The sequence below is a fragment of the Rhopalosiphum padi genome, chromosome 1 (assembly GCF_020882245.1).
Source record: "Rhopalosiphum padi isolate XX-2018 chromosome 1, ASM2088224v1, whole genome shotgun sequence".
Taxonomy (NCBI): domain Eukaryota; kingdom Metazoa; phylum Arthropoda; class Insecta; order Hemiptera; family Aphididae; genus Rhopalosiphum; species Rhopalosiphum padi.
Window position 1 is genome coordinate 70757972 of NC_083597.1, and position 15323 is coordinate 70773294.

Sequence of the window (15323 nt, forward strand, 5' to 3'; positions counted from 1 at the left end):
AAGATATTGACACACAAATTAAATACATAGAGGTTGACACTCAAAACAATATGAAGTAAAAAAATAAATTTTAAGTACAATTTAAATGAATAACACGAGTTTCGTATAACATTAATGACAAATATAAAGATTTGAAAAGGGTGAGTCTAAATCGGCTATCTCCATACAGCAACTATGGAGTTCATTATCTTCATTATAAGTAGCAGATCTAAAAATATTGAATAGAACCGATTGGAGTGTAGAATGATGAAAATGTGGAATACGAATGAACTTTTACAAGGACTTGAGATAAAAGAGGCAGGGACTGAGGATCAGTTTTATTGTTCAGAAGGTTATTCAGAAAATTTATACTGGCTGCATATTAGTAATCTAGCATCAACTAAATAGTTTAGAATCTAATAATATTTAGATAATGTTTACAATTTTGTGTAATAAGGTTGGGTTATCCTTTAATATTGTTGATTAAAAACTTTTAGGTCGTTCTACTATATTTCTATTAGTTATTAATAATATTTTATTTTTGTCTATGTGGATTTCAATAAGGATTTATAATTTTTTATGTTACATCGTAAGACTTCTGATCTCACATTTATTTCAACGTTTGTAAAGTGTTACGTGTTCTTGGCTCCATTAGACGCCACTTATAGAATTTAAATATCCTCAAGTGTGTTTCCGCGCTTTTATTGTTTGGTCACCGTAAACTAAAGGATTGTTAAGACTAATCAATAGAGTACAGAATCATTTCTTCGGTTTTGCCGGGTACTTTTTTAAAATATGTTTCCCAACTTGGCTACAAATACAGGTTTATAAATGAGGTAGTTATTGGTTTCGGGACATTATAGCTGTCATTTGCAAGGTATTCAGTCATCATTTCATTTAGAGGTTGATAGGTCGCATTGATTCAATGCATTTTTTTTTTACTACCTAGCATCCGGAACTTTAGGAATATTAAATTCACCTCTTGTATAACGGCAAATTATTGATAATTTATTAGATCTAGTGTAAATATGTATTTAAAAATATAGACCGTATCATCACAGAGCCCGTTGCGCAGCGGGTCGTTTCAAAATCGTACAAATTTGATTAATAACACGTGATCGTAATTAGTTTTATATTTTGAAGGGCTCTTTTCGCTCCATCACAATAACGGTCTTCATTTGATCTTAATTCTTTCGATTTAATTAGGTCACACAACGCACACGCGCACACGCTGACAAAATGCACAGAAAGCTGTAGTAATTAATATAGCAGTTCCACATACGATGTGATAATATTACTCGTGGAGCTCATATGGGTAGGTCGGATTAGGATTAGACATGACTTCACAGATAAGGTTTACGCGACTTGCCGCGATTCTCGAAAGTCGTATATAATGACGGTGGTAACCTACAACACGACGGCGGACGACCATAACGTTGCCGAAAATTGTCAATTATTTTACCCGTGTGTATTATTGTTATTGCGGACATGACTGCGCAGAGTCGGCCTGAGTTAGTGCGGACGCGCGTGATGCCAAACCGTATTATAATCTGCATATAGGTCGAGGAGCACGCGTCGTCGCGGGGCCCGGGAAAACAATTTATTTCGAAAGACGTTTGAGAAAACATATTACACAACACGCCGCTTCGCCCGCAACCCCCGACCATCCGACGGCAGCCGACACTCCGCGGCAACCCACCCACTCCGGCAAACAGGCCCCAGGACCGTATATTTCACCGACAACCGATTGGATAGTGCGCCTTTTCCCGTATATCCGTACGCGCGTACATATACACACACACGACGGGTTTTCTCTTTATTCACTTTTTTCTTTCTTCCTTTCTTTCTATTATTATTATTATTTTTTATATATATATATTATTATTTTCTCCTCTATCGCTTGCATATATATATCGGTTACTGCTGCTGCATTTATATATATATATGTGTGTGTGTGTATTCGTTCCGCCACTGCCACGCGGCGATATATTTACGGCAGCTTTTCACGACCACGCTTTTTTCTCTCCATAAATCTTTATTCTACATTTTCTGTGCCGAGTACACTCGTGTGTGTGTGTGTGTGTGTGTGTGTGTGTGTGTGCTCCGTTTCTTTTTACCATGTTTATACCGACAACGACGACCGCCGCCAATACCGATACTATAAAGAACCGCGGGACGTGGCGTAGAAGCATTTGGATTATTGAAATCCGACGACTGAGCACACGGCTGTTAAAATTCCACAATTTCTATGTAACTATTCACCCCGATCGAAAGCCGTTTAAATTTTTTTATAATTTTCCGAAATTCTAGTTCTGTAATCATATATATGTATATAAATACTTCAATATCTGTATTGTCGATTCACAATAATGGGAGTCATAAAACATTACAATGTAAATGAAGCACGCTTTGATCTAAAAAAATCTTTTTTATTATTATTATTATTATAATCAGTTCACGGTATATTTGGCCATTGAATGTAATATTATATTAAATTATCAATATTTTTATGTAGAGTAAAATATCTATATAGTAATATTTAAGCATATAATATAGTCTTATAGATTACATATAGTTAATAATAGTAACATCGATTAAAAGTAATACATCTGAGAATATAGAAACCAAAATAAAATAACATCATATTATATATAATAATATAATAGAGCTTTTGTATCGTGTTGATTCACGTGTTAGCATTACATTTGGCTGATTAGATGTGTTTCCAATAACAATCATTTGTTTGGAACCGGGTTAATGTTTTAGCTAGATTTTCGAAGATTCAATGAAATTATCGGTACCAGAGTATATTATATTTAATGTTATTTCTTTTTTGCCTTAATAGTATTGTGTGCAATATTGTACAAAAATGATACTTGTGATATGTTATGACTTTATGAGCTATTCAAATTTATGAACTACTATCTTGATAATATTATTATGTTCACTAAACATAAATTAACTTTATCACATTTCCATGATAACATTGTATTACCTATATGAAATAACAGAAAATTATTAAGTACGTATTATTAATGAGCGAAATTATGACTATATTATGCACCAAAATAAATATATCGTTAATAATCATAATTAATAAATAAACATTAATAACATAAATCATTGAAATATTATAAAATTGTGTTTAAAACTACTATAGAACTACCACTTAGTTTGGAAAAATATATATAACACATTTTTTTTACTACCTGTTATAATGTTATCATAAACATATTTTTCTATTTTAAAGTGTATTCTACCATACTTTTATATAACACTCAACAAAGTCTAAGCATAAAATCACAAGCCACGTAGATCATTCCAAAATAAAAAAAACTTGTTCAATACCTATCGATAACTTTTGTCAGTTTCGGCTTTAGGTACGCAGTACACCGTCAATCAAAAAAGTAGCACACTATCATGTTCATGACGTATATTTCTTTGGGTAGGTAATAAACAAAAACTAGAAGTAAATATATATGTTTTTTTTTTAATTGTGAGTCAATATTATTATTATAATGAAATACTAACAAATGCGATCGTATAATTAAAATAAGACTGGATTAACATTATAATATATTTTGAATAAATCATAAAATTTTAAGCTTTATTGATAGGAATAATAAACATTTTTAAACAGACATTAGGTAAGCTTAAAAACTTTATATTCTTTGCTTGTACGTTCAACCCTGGCTTTTAGGCCTATATTTAGGTCTTAAAATGTATCTATTTAATATTTAAAAGATTTGGAATTAGTCCAAAATACATTTTTGAAAAGAATAGCTTATTATGTCACGAATTCACCTATATCTAATAATTCCTTTATAAGCATTAAATTCTCAATAATTGGTTTGGATTCAATAAATCTAAGAAAACGACATTCTAATATTTATGTTATAATTCTTTTTATCTATTAAATACCCAAAATCTGAGTTATTCGATTTACCTAATCATTGTTTAGTAATTTTTTTTTTTTTGTATTTATTGTCAATAAATTGACCTTATTTCTTAATCATATTATATTTAAAGCGCTTCCGCTAGTTCAATTTACTAAATAAATATAATTTTATATTACGTCATAGTTCAGATTTTTAAATTACGAATTATTCACTGGTCTTTCATTTTAAGATAATATTATTTGTATTTTGTATGACCAATTATAATTTAGTAACACCTTGAAATGATATAAACTATAATTTTTTTCATCATAAATTTGTTCAAAAATAATCTCACAGTTTTATTAATTTTACGTTCGTTTACACACCCGAATCAGTAGTCAAACAAAGACAATTGTATAAGTATTTGCTATATCAATAATCATTAACAAGTTCATTATTATTGTGGACTGTATAAGAAAAAAAAAATTAAAATCGAATCCGTTTATTTAGCGTAAAAAATATGTTCAATTGTTTAAGTTCAACTTTATACAATCAAAAAGAAAGTTAGAGGAGATTCGTTTATTATTTTGTTTTACTATAATTACGTCATTTTGTTTTACACGTCTAATGGCAATGCAATTTATGAATCGTTAAATTATACGTTACATCTCGATGAATATAAATGTATACTGAACATTGTACAGTTTTTATATACACAAAAATAACAGTCGGAAAAAATGTTATTATTTTTAAATAACGTAAACTGTAAGTAAAATTTAATGAACGCGTTCAGTTTCGAAGAAAAGTTGAAAACAAAAACTTTCGTTGTTCCAGCTGCACTCGACAAACGACATTTTGTTGTTAAATTTGTATTTCATAAGGAGTCAAATAACAAAATGACATGCTTTTGAATAATTTCATTAAAATGAAGAATTATTTCATATGTAGGTACCTATGTTATGAATATAAATAAAGAAATATCATTATTTATTTGATCAATTTACTTTACTATGGCCGGCTTACTAACATGTATTTTAATGAGATATTCCATATTTCTATTAATATAAAACGATTAATATTTTAACATTTACACATAAATATTTTAAAATAAATGATAACTTAGTTATTAATTCGTTTTTTGTCAGTAAAATATCATATACAAAGGTACACAATAATTTATTTAAATCATGTTCAATGTGTACCTATTCATGGTTACCGAAATGCCGTTATTTATGTTATTTATGTTACTTAATATTTTAATATTAATATATTGCAATATTCTAATTTTGTACTATATAATATAGTTATGCTTATTTCACAAAAATAAATGTTTCGGCACGCGATTGAACTCAATTATTTAAGGATAATTGTTTAAATTTATAGAGAAACTGTAATCCTCAAAGAAGTTAATCCAATTTAAGGTTGTTTTATGACCTGTTTCGTTTACTTAAATGAATTTTCATCAAGTCAGTTTCTTCGAATAAACGATCAAAGTTTCCGGTTTTTATGTAGATTAATAAAATCTAGTTATATAAATAACAAAGTTTCTAAAACAAATTATCTTAACTGGATTGAATTATTAATATAAGGGTGGCAATGAGTTTCGATATAATAAAATATAATTTATACGAATAAACAAAAATATATGAAAACAAAAAAGCTATCGATAATTTTTGCAAAATCAAAATTATAAATTCAATGTTTTAATAATTAATATAGTGTCCAGCTAGTATCATAATTATTATAATGCAACTAATTTAAAAGTGTATAATTAATAAAATAAAATTGTATTAAATATGTATAACTATTAATATTTATATTAATTATAAGTAATATAATTTATTTTTGTATACCTATGATATTTTTTGGTATATATTTTAACCAAAACAAAAAAAAAAGGGGAAATTAGTAACTGCTCTTCTGTACAGTTGTAAGTGTCGAGTGTATCTCGTCATTGAGTAAGTTACAGACTACAGCAATGTATTTTTATCTCAATATAATTCAATAATAATTCATTGCATAGGTCCGAAAAACTGTAATGTGAGAAGACGGTTCATCTGCATGTATTATAGTGATACAAGTATATTTTATAATATATCTATTTTGCTATTAAAGTATTTTAATTAATTTTTTGAAAAAATTACTTCTGAAAATGCCGTATTGTGTGTACGCAATATAACAATACATGTAAAAGTTTCAAGTCCCCACTAATAAGATATTTAAATGTCAACAAAATAACCAAAATTCTTCGTTTAAACATATAGTTTAATCTAAACTTGAACTTAAACTGTCTATAAAAAAAAATATGTTTATGTTTTTTAGATTTTTTGGTCTCAGTATGAACTATTGATGAGGAAATTTGTATTAAATATTTTAGTTTTACCTATACAAATTGAATATCTTATACGTTTTTAACTACAAAATAATTTTGCATATTTATATAATTTGTATGGATTTGTCAAAATGTTTACTTAAAATGATTTTAAAAAAAACATTGTTGTACTTATGTATTTTTGATATTTTTAAAATGGTTTATGATCAATTTATGAAAAAACTTATATTAAATTGTCAAGCATTTTGTCGGAGTGAAAAATGTATTGAAATCAGAATCTAAAATTATACATTATAACAATATTATAACTGTATTATGTTTCAACACGGACCATTTTCAGAAGAATTTGTAAAATATGTGTACAGCATAAAACATAATATCTAACTAATTATGTTCATACATTATTTGACATATATTATAAAATATATCATTAAACGTGAGTCCGTGAATAAGTATTATGACGAACATAATATTGTAGAATCATAACAAATAATATCTATTTAACTGAAAATGTTGGTTCAACAGAAATAAGTATAATATATCGTTAACTTGAAATATGATAACATATTATTTTCGTCACAGGTTATTAAATGTTTGATAATAATAATTTTATTATATTAAAACTATATAAAGAAAAATATAGTTAATTTGTTTTTTGATAAATAGCCAATACACCATTGTTACAATATAAAATAAATCAAAGAAAGAATAATGATTGTTTTTATTTTTAGTCCAATCGATTTAAACAATTTAGATACTAATGGTGTTTGTTTGAAAAACATTGTAATTTCGTAGTTCTATCATATTTTGAAAGTTTAAGAAGTATACATCGAATAGGTAGGTACTTTTATTTTTAAATACTATTTAAAAATTAATGTTGGTATAATAATAAACTAGGAAAAAAATTGAGTACAGTAAATTATTACTAAATTTTAATGTCGTACTTCATAACATGTATTCATTATTGTAAACAATATTATATTACTTAATATTATGCTAAAAACCATAATTAACCTAAAACTCTTCAAGGAGTACCAATATAGGCAATATACATGCACTATTATAATAATTTTTTCATTTCTTGCAATTTATTTATTTAAAAATTTTAATTTCAGTAACGTGTTTGATTTAAATATTTATTAAATTGAACTATATATAACGCTATAGAAATTACTATTGAATAGCGGTTTAATATTATACAATATATTTATATTTTTAGTTAGATACATTAGGGTACTATATTTTATTACATTTATTTATAAAACTAATTTATTACCGTTGTTGCTTTGATTTTATTTATATTGAAATATAAAACAAAAACATCTGAGCATTAAGTAGATAAGATTATAGTGATTTACCAATAATGCTTAACCATCAATCTCTATTTTTACCTTTACTAATAAATGTATTCAAATTTGGGTTATTCTATTTTTAATTATTTATATTCTTCATACCTTTAAGCAATACCTAGTAGTAGTTCAACCTTTTTATCTATAAATTAAAATTAATATCTATACCATAAATAATAATGTTATTTAGATGATTTCTTTTAAAAATGTTTATACATATAATTACTAAATCAAATTTTAAAATAAATAGTTCTGAGTAATTAATTCTTTAATTATGATTTAGTTAGTTATTATTCCATTAAATTGTATTAACCAATTAAAATAATAAATTGTCTGAATAATTCGGCATAAGAATAAAAAAAATTAAATATATGTAGTATTATATATTTTAATAATAATTTTGATGGATTAATATTAATTACTATAATTTTAAAATCACCATAACATCAATATCTCCAAAACATTTTAAATCTATTACCTAATATTCTTTGTGCACAAAGTTAAATGACTCGCAACAACAATTTGTTTAAATTTTGATCTAGATATATTATTATTTTATAAAATTATACAAAATAACTTGATTAACAGTTTAAAATAAAAAATATAGTTTTCATTAAAAAAAAAAATAAGACGCTTATTTTCAGATGATATGGAAAATCTCTTATTTGAAAGTTCCTTAAGTTAACTTAAAAATTCTAAAACTTGAAAAAAATTGGGGTAAAATATTCATGATGAATAACCCTGTATTTCATAGTTTTCGGACACAATAGTGGTATGAAAAGGAAGTTAACCATTGGTTATACTTAATTAAGTATAGTTAATTTAATTAAAAAACTAATGTGTACCTATCCATTATAATTATAATCCTTATTTTTTTTCTGAAACTTAGTTTAGCTAATCTACATAATATTTTCATATTATTTATTAATGTCTCACTAAAACAATACTTGAATAAATATAATTATATTGTAGTTATTTATTTACATATTATTTTAAATTAACTTTAATAATCTAGGTTTCGTGTAATTCATATAAAATATTTTGGCTCTATATTTTTTTTTTAAAACTCGAAACGCTCTAAATTATTACCGATAATTAATTTTTGTATCTATTGACTTAAAATAATTATTTGTGAAAAAGATTTGAACTTTTTATGATATTTTAATATTAATTAAAAACTTTGAAAAGTAAAGTTAAATCAGATGTTATTTCATATTAGGCACAAACGCTTAAGCCTATAATTTTCAAGAAATATGAAATATTCATGATGTCTTTACTTTAATATATCTTCTTTGATAGTCTACCCTTCTCTTTCTATTATTTTTTCCGATTCTAATTCTCTTCTGCACAAGTTTCCGCCATTAACACAACAGTTTCCTCTATTACAATATCTTTATGTGTATTTTTTTTTTACTTTATATAATTAAAAATGCATTAATTCATTGTTTATAAATATTAGTAGTATAAATTTCGCATTACAGAGGTACAAATGTACAATAGTAATAAAAATAGAAGTAAATTCTCTAAAATAATAATTTTTAATTTCTATTAATGAAATCAAGGGTATTGCATACTATATTTAATAAAATTTAACGTTTTATTTTCAATTTCTTTTTTAAAATAAATTCAATAAAAAGCGATTTAAGTAAGTGGCTACTCATAAATATAATATATGCGTATATATTTTTAAAAATTCCTACAAACGTTATAGTAGATTAACCTAACCCAATTATTTTTATCGCAAATTTTAATTTAATTTAATATAACTACCCAATTGTCCCAATTAATTTTTAATCCATTTTTTTTTTGCTGTGTATAAAAAACAATATAAAAAATATTTAAAATTCAAATATAAATCTGTCAAGTTCTGATATTAAAATCAATGTTTTGGTAATAATATATACCTATAAAAAAAATGTTTAGTTATATGCACGATATATTTTTTAACATTATAATTTGAATGCATAAATTGTAAAATATTTTCAAATAACTACTTTTCTAGTATATTTGTTTTAATATTAAGATGATAAAAAAATTTAGAAATGTAAATTATAAAAAATATTATAAGCCTTGAAATTATCAAAAATTATTATCCTTACTTTAAATGTCAATTAATAGAACAAAAAAAAATAATACAAAAATGTCAATGCCAAAAAAACAATTGAAAAGTTTGTTGTTGTTTTTTAAAGTATTGTTGTTCTTTTTCTTTTATTTAAATAACACATATTATTCTATTACTTTGAAGTGACTAGTGGCTCGTATTTACGTGAATAAGATAAGGTATTAATTAAATAAGTATCTGTGTTAACCATAAAGTGAATAGAATATGGTGACTGGTGACTAACTGAAGTATTAAGTACCTTGATTTAATATACACGTATAATTTCAACTTTATTAGTTTAATATTGTTCTCATTTAAAAAATCATTATAAATCAAGTATGATAAAATTGATTGATAGTATTTTGTTTTATTTTGACCAGAAAATCTTCAAACCAATCTTAATAGGTAATCTATGTATTGTTCTTTTCACTAAATATTTACCATGCATTAAAGCTTCAGATAGGCAGTCATTTTATATAGCATCATTATCGCATTGTCTAATTGTCTGTAAACATTATTTATTTTATTTTTAATTTTTTTTTGTTTTTAGTTTAAATTTGTTTCAAGAAATTAAAGATTTAGTTGACATTTGAGAATCGTTTAGTTTATTTTGTGATATTAAAATAGAAGTTGACTTATACATCCGGATCAAAAATTACTTGACGTTCTTGTCACATATTATTAAACATTAGAAATATTATATTTGGATGATTTCCGTCCAAAAAGTAATACAATACGTTATAATAATAAATGTTCCGGAAATTATTCTATGAAACATCAAATAGTCGTACTAAATAATACTCAATACCTTTTATTAATCCGACTGTAAACTGTATTCATAGTACTACACAAGTGCTTTTATATTTTTAGCAACTTATAATTAAATAACTTATAATTCCAAACACGAAAAACCAACATCAAAAACTTGATTTTATATAAAATATGTATTATTGTTTAAAAAAATGTAAACTGTTACTCAACCTTTACATGTTTTGACATGCATGTCTACATGTTAATATTTACTTAGAAATCGTATGCTCAATTTACTTTATATTTATATTACAATCACTAAAGTGATGGATGTAATTTACAAATCTTCTTCCCTTTCATTAGGCATAATTTAGATCTGTTTGTTGTTTCAAACACAAAAATACATTAAATACAAAAATACTAGGACATAATATATTAGAGCTCCGGAGAGATATAGAGATATTTCTATTATAGAGGAGTCCTGTATTATTTTAGTTGTTATCCCTCTAATTATCTCCGTAATTAACCGAGTTTTAAATACTTATAAATTGGTATAGCTATTTGTATTTTTTTTTTATGTTCTATTATAATCTTGTCTATTATTTTTTCAAATAATAAATATATACCTACATATTCAGCCAGTTAGAAATTTAGATCCCACTTAATTTGATAACCGTAGAAAATATTTCTATCGATATAATGAAAGTTTAGTAAGTTATTGGACATTTAAATATGTAGCCATTTAGGAACGAAAACACTTTAAATTATTAATCACGAAGTTTTTTTTTATGTTTTTTAAGAAACTTTTGGTGTCAATATAAAAAAATGTTATAATGTATACGGCGGAGTTTAAATAAATAGGTACTTTTACATGAATGTACATATTTAAAATAACGTATGCTAGTTTCACTTATTGTATTTATAACAATAATTAAACTTATTTAAATTATTTATTACTTCTAAACTAAATTTAAGTATTAAATGTTATACTGTTTTAGTGATATCAATTAAGTAATAACATTTATTATGTACTTAGTGCGTCTCAATAGAATTTATTGTTTGGTAAGTATTAATTTAATCACATATTCACGTGGTTTCCACATGTAATATTGAACTTTAAAATATATAATTAGATTGATCATTGAGTTGGTGATTACTTATAAAATATTTTAGTAATTAATTGTCATTGTATCCCTTTCCTTGTATATTATGTTAAAGTGTAATGACAACAGGTAAAAAGAATAAATGAAGTACTCAGAAATTGAGAAGCATATCTAAAAAAAATGATTCGTTATTAATACGAGTGTCTTCTAACTAGCCGAACAACTAGAAAATAATTATATACAAATATATTAAAATTAAGATTTCTTTTTACTCAGAAAGTTATGTTTTATCACATAAATTACCAATTACAATACAAGAAAATATAAAAAAAAAGTAACAGTTTTTAGATAAATACTTATTTTAAAACTATACTGACTTGTTAGTTCAAATTTAACATCTAGCTTATAATTAATTAATAGCCGAGAAAATAATATATTTTTGTCATGAAAATATCATCGAGCTATTTAAAATTTAAATCACAAGCAAAAGTTATGTTTAACGCCAGTAAACTAATTTTAAAAATTATTTCGACGTAAAATGGATTAATTATCGTAATTAAAACATCCATTATAATAATAATAAAAAATGAATACATTTGTATACAACATAATATAATTATTTTATATTTAATGGATTCCGTGTTTCAGACGAATCGCGAATAGTTGACCTAATTTTAAAGTAATAACTGTGACGTAGATACAAGCATTATTATTCTTAAGAAATGCTTGTAGGAAAATATAATGAGTTAACACTGAACGAGATTACAGTAAAACAAGTAAAAAAAATTAAATTTTGTATTGCATCATAATATTATTTTTTTAGAATTATTATAAAAAAAACTATCACATAGATATGCATTTTTAATTACTTATTATTTACGCTTTTAGTATCACTCACCATCAATGTTAAAAGTGTACTTAAATGGCCATCGTATATTATAGGTGGGCATTACGCGTAAATCAATATTATAATATCATGTGTATTTTTGATGCACATAACACATATTATATAACTGTAATTGGTAAAAGCTACTCAATATAAGTGTCTAAATCAAAATATTTTGACAGACGCTTAAACAAAGACGGTCATCGTTACAATCGAAATGGTTTTCGTGTGTGCGCTCGTATGTCCCGTTAGGTTTTACAATTTGCAAAACGATATCTCTGCAGATGCGAAGGAGGCGGCTGCAAGGAGGAGTGACGAGTCGCCGAAAACAATAAACCACCAAACGCATTACACTGTTGATGGCGACATGTCAAAATATCCCGCCTAAAACTTTGACCGCTATTAAAAAAAAACAAAAAAAAATTTTGATTATAAACAAGTAAAATATTCGTACTTTATGTAAAATGATATAATATGTTAATCGTTACATTAATAATGGTAACGTTTTTTTGTATCGCGAGCTAACTGATTTTACTTTATTCAGATAATTAACTGTTATAAAATAGATTTTTTTTGAACATCTTAAAATAATTAGTAGTAAACACCTGTTATATAAATGGGAGTTATTGACCTAAAATAGTATTACTACTATATTTTAAATAATCAAAAATATTATTCAGTCTAAAATTTTACTAAATACTATTTTTTGCATTGTTATCGTGATTATAATTTTTCGTGAAATATTTTCCTAGGTAAATAATTTAGTTTTAGGATATTATCTTAACGCGGGTATTACGGCTGATATATTTTGATATCATCACTTTAGATACCAGATACATCATTATTGTTATGATTATGATATACATTATTGTACAATATTCACAATTTATATGCACACGCGCGCGCGCGCGCCCGCGGTCGATTAGTCTGGAAATATTATTAATCGTCTCCGTCCGGTGAAAAATCTTTACTGCCCGTGAGAAACCGAACTGAATTCGGCGGAGGCCGTGTGACGTTCGTTTAAATGATGAAAAAAAGCGCATGAAACAAAAAAAAAAAAAAAAACGATTATTATCGGACGAAAGGATACGATAACCGTGCGGCGAGCGTATCTGTTGTGTGCGCGGTGTACACATTCATAATATGCCAACGTCCTCGTCGTGTGATCGTGTATATGTGTGGTGTGTGTGTGTGTCTTGGACGGGAGCGATTTTCGAGCATTTTTTTCTCTTACAGCCTGCCTTCAATTTATTTCACATTATCTTAATGATACTGCCGACTCGGGCCCGAGAAGGTTTTGTGAGTTTTTTCTTCTCGTATTTTTCCCCGCTATGTGATTATAACGCCGGTGTCTGCTGCCGCTGACACCTCCTCCCCCCCTTGCCCACCCCGTAAACCGGTTCACTGGTAGTTCGTCTCCACCCCGACGACGAGTGTCGAAGACATCGCCGTCATTAGGCGCTACAAATGCGACGAGTGAAGGCGCGGACCCTTAAAATATTTCCTCGTCGGGCGGACGTACGAAAAAAGGCGGTCGATGAGAGCGTATATAATGACGCGAAATCCAAAGAATTTACATAGAAAAAATACATTACTCCACCGCGGCCAACTGGCCCCCGTAAAGCGTATAATATTTATAAATCTCACATAATATTATAATAATTATTATAGTGTGACGGGACATTAAAATATATAATATATTTAACGATTCGGACTCCAAAGCGAGTCTAACGACAACACTATTACGATAGAGAAGCTGCTACATCCGTGTTTGTTTTAATTTTTCAGAAAGACTCAATTTGATTGATAAATCATAGCTATAAAATGTATATTAAAATATCAATTAATTAAAATGGTTCGTACTTCGATAAAACTCAAAAAGAAACAAACTATTTTCGTATAGGCAAATCATAGGTAGGTTTAATATAATATAATACATATATGTTATTATTTGAACTTTTAAACGAGTTATCCTACAGCAGTCATCAATCATTGACTATATCATTATATATAATATTATTATGTTTATGAATGTTACACGATTGTATAAAATATTTTCAATAGTTTTTTTTGGTATAATTCTAATATTTTTTATTACAAATATACATATAACTTCTCTGTCATATAATGGCATAATAATAAAATAAATTATTCACAAATGTTTATTTTATAGGTGTAGTTATACTTACGAGCACGACATAACTGTAACGGTAAACTCGGTTACGTCCTACGCAGTTTGGCGCAGGTGACAACACAACACGGTCGTTTCGTATACGGATCGTTTTTCTACATCCGAGTAAACGAATATTAAATTTATTCGATTTCAAAATACACCTTTTTGCCCACGTCCCGTCACGTTTATTTCGACCCCGGGTGGTTTGTAGAAACGAAAATAAGCCCTGTGTAGAATTTAAGGCGAAAAAGTGCTAAAATCCTCTACGAACCATGTTTGTGCATGAAAATTGTTCTTAAAAAAATAATACATATATAATATATATAAATATACATATGATATATATGTACCTACGCACGAAAAGATGAATGGACAATTAATTATCCTCATTATACTTAAGGACTAAACATTTCGAATAACCGTACGTCTAGTTACGACCTTGCAAGATGTGTGGTTGGGTTAGGTTAAGTTAGGTGTGAATATTATAATATAATTGTTTGATTGTTTGTGTACTTACAAATACTATGAAAAACACTTAAAGAAACTTTGTCGGATGCCTGTGGTTATAAATTATAATGTGATAAATAAATTAGTCATCGTTACATTATACATAAACAATTTTTTTCGATATTTGCTATAAATCTACTTAGCTATATCAAAAAAAAAAAAGACACGAAATTGTTTATGCAAATACTTGATGATATATTATCTAAGAATGTAAATAGTGTAAATAAAAAGAACAATATTCGTTATATTATTATAAAATTATTAT

At 26.3% G+C, this 15323-nt stretch overlaps 1 protein-coding gene and 1 long non-coding RNA gene across 5 annotated transcripts in view; one reads left to right on the forward strand and one right to left on the reverse strand.

Annotated features, from left to right (window-relative positions):
- The window catches only part of LOC132931748 (pendrin-like), a 79096-nt gene that overhangs the window by 20484 nt on the left and 43289 nt on the right, over positions 1-15323 (forward strand). The window lies entirely within an intron of this gene.
- LOC132931749 (uncharacterized) overlaps positions 12284-15323 on the reverse strand; it is a 32081-nt gene continuing 29041 nt past the window's right edge. The window contains exon 2 of the long non-coding RNA XR_009662776.1: positions 12284-12777. This is a non-coding gene — a long non-coding RNA (uncharacterized LOC132931749). The remainder of the gene's footprint in view (positions 12778-15323) is intronic.